Raw genomic sequence first — 2,746 nt, 5'->3', positions numbered from 1 at the left:
GAGTTGGTACGAGACACATTTGTGACACTTATAGCTCGTATGTAACACAAATGAATTCATACGAGACACCTATGAAATCATACGAGATTTTTCGATAGGGAAGGATTTTTGTGAAAGATGTCAGGACATGCATTTTGTGCTAAAATGAATAGGAACGTGTAGCACGATCTTCATTATCAAGCCTGTTTTGTTTGCAGCTTTGCAGTACGCCTTATGGCTCCAACTACAGATATGACAGTGTAATAGCCAGCGAATACGCTTTGAATCCCGAGACCCGCTTTATGATGGTATTTGACTCTGATTTCGCCCTCAAGCAGAATGTGAGTGTTTGGCAGAATTCTTCACTGCAGTCAGTTAACCAATGTTTCCATTTAAAGGTCAGGTTATCCAGCTAATTTTTTTGCGTTCATCGATTATGATGCATGTGTATTTTTTTCCGCGGTTGGTTTTTACACATTCCATTGAGGCCTGAGCGCTGTGTGGAAGACATATTACTGTAGAAAAAAAGACAAGACGACTTCTTCAACTTCGTATAATCTGAGAAAGCGTGTATGTCTTCAGTGTAGCTCTGAGACAGCGCTCAGTTCGTTGTTGGTAACAAATCGCGGACTTATTTGCATTGAGAGATTGTGTTTTTTGTCATTCTAATTATGATACAATAAGATCTGAAAGGTATTTTCTCCGGAGTAAGTTTGAGTAAGTTGTATTCATGCCGTCAACGCATTAATTCTTTAGTCTATGCTGGTACCGGAAAATAGCACTGTTTCAAGATCATGCTTACACGTGTAATCTGTAAGTGGGGCTTGGAAGTTGTGTTTTCAGGTGATCTTATCTATACAAAGGCCGAGTCAACAACTGAAAAAGTAAAAAAAAACAGCGCAGCGACGACGGAGAAGAAAGAAGCACGAGCGCTGACTAACAATTGAGGTTTATTAGAAAAAAACACAGGTATTAATACTCCCAAATAACAACCAGGACGCATGCGTCTCCGCAAACATTTCTAATCATGAGAATAAAGATACTTATTCTCACAGGCATCAAGAAGCACCGAAGCTGTGCTTAAACAACTGTAGCCATTCTAATGGATATGATATGCTCACACAGTTCCCTTGTGAATTTGTCCCTATGCCTGCCAATAACTTTTGTCTCATGGAAAAGAGGTGTGCATATGAGACAAAAGTTATTTGCAGGCATAGACATCAAACATGAAAATCAATTCGTCTCCTGTGAAGAAGGTGTAGTTTATGCCATTCTCTTCTAATGTGGCAAGCTTTATGTGGGTCAGACGGGGAGATGCGTCACTGAACGCTTGAAGGAGCACAATAACAATGTGCATAACACTGTAAAAGGGCATCTCGGCATCCGCTGTAGCGATTGTGAGAGCAAAACTTGCCATCCTGACTTCGCTCGCACACACAGAAGTTTTAAGCAAGCACAGTAACCAACTAACACGTGAAATAATTAAAGCACCGCACATCGCTTGGTCGAAAGACGCCTGCGTCAGCAGCCCCTCTTTACCGATTGGTTCCAAAGAACTGGCATTTTTAGCGGGGAGGAAATGATGATCTTAGTTATTATGTTTGTTCAGTGTGGCATGTATGAATGACTTGAATCATTGAATGTTTTTTTTTAACTATACATGCCTCGTTCCAAGCAGTAAACATCAGTGGCAAGTCAGCGCTCGTCAATGTCGTGTCTTTCTCGTTGTCCCTGTGAAAGTGCGCGCTGTTCTGTTTAAAAAGACAAAAAAAATATTATGCCGCATTGTTAGCTTCTGTATATATAGAGTAGATGTTTTTTAATTTCTTTCTGAGTAAGATACTTACGAGCCATTGCTCTGCATGCTTTATGATTACGATCTGTTCCGTGCCTCTGTCGTGTAACAAACAGGCCAAATATCATCATGAATGTGTCAGGCTTTTGCTGCTTCGCCTCAGAAGACGGCGACATTTGTGGGAGTATTTTTCAGGACTGTGGGGTCATTATTCTGTCATCCACGCAATTCCAGATTTGCATCTCGAGGTCAAAATTCCGGTACTTGGAATTCGGCATTGCCGTCTACGACATTGACTACGACTCTGATGATACGCCCTGCCCCGGTATGAGGATCGGCCCTGGCTTCTTCAATCGTTTGAAGCTCATCAGGAAGCTGCTGGAAGCTGTCAACTCAAAAAACCGCTACAGTGCTTGGAGCTGTGACTCACAATCTTCGTCTTGACTGCATACCCGACCCTGAGCGCTTCGGCTGCAGAGCTGAAGAGTCTGTACATTAAGAGCTGATAAAAGCTTGCTGACTGCACTGTTATCTTATGAAGGTATTGTCCTCGTGTACGAACATCGCTGCACTGGCAAACCAAAAAATAAATGTTTTAAAAAGCGCCTAAAAATACTGACTGAAAAACTATTTTCGAAATATGTACACGGAGCGATTGAAGTCCTCCTTAAGAGGCCGTCCCTTACAAACACTAGGTGGGCTGCTCATTGCAGGAGCCCATTGGCTGTAGCTGCTGCTCGGGCGCGCCCGACCAGGGCATTTTGGCTCCCCAGGTCAGAGCAGCCGAGCAGGGCAGACTCCCAGTCCTCCCGGGTGGGGTAGAAGATAGGGGGAAGGTGCGGCGTTGATTGGCATGTCCACACCATGTGGTAAATGTCCGAAGAATTTTCCTTACAGTGCGGGCACTCCCCTGTGCACGCAAGGTCGAAGACTCGGGTGATGTCACGAAAAGTGACTGCTCGGTGAAATTCC

General features: G+C 43.6%; 1 long non-coding RNA gene across 1 annotated transcript; it reads left to right on the top strand.

The window, feature by feature from the left end:
- Positions 1-203: 203 nt before the first annotated feature.
- On the top strand, positions 204-2,472 carry LOC144100018 (uncharacterized). The gene is made up of 2 exons (XR_013307496.1): positions 204-320; positions 2,009-2,472. It is a non-coding gene; the product is annotated as an uncharacterized LOC144100018 (long non-coding RNA).
- Positions 2,473-2,746: the final 274 nt, after the last annotated feature.

Source organism: Amblyomma americanum, chromosome 8, assembly GCF_052857255.1.
Source record: "Amblyomma americanum isolate KBUSLIRL-KWMA chromosome 8, ASM5285725v1, whole genome shotgun sequence".
NCBI classification, from domain to species: Eukaryota; Metazoa; Arthropoda; class Arachnida; order Ixodida; family Ixodidae; genus Amblyomma; species Amblyomma americanum.
Note: the sequence above shows the minus strand (reverse complement) of the source record. Positions and strands in the feature narration are given on the sequence as shown.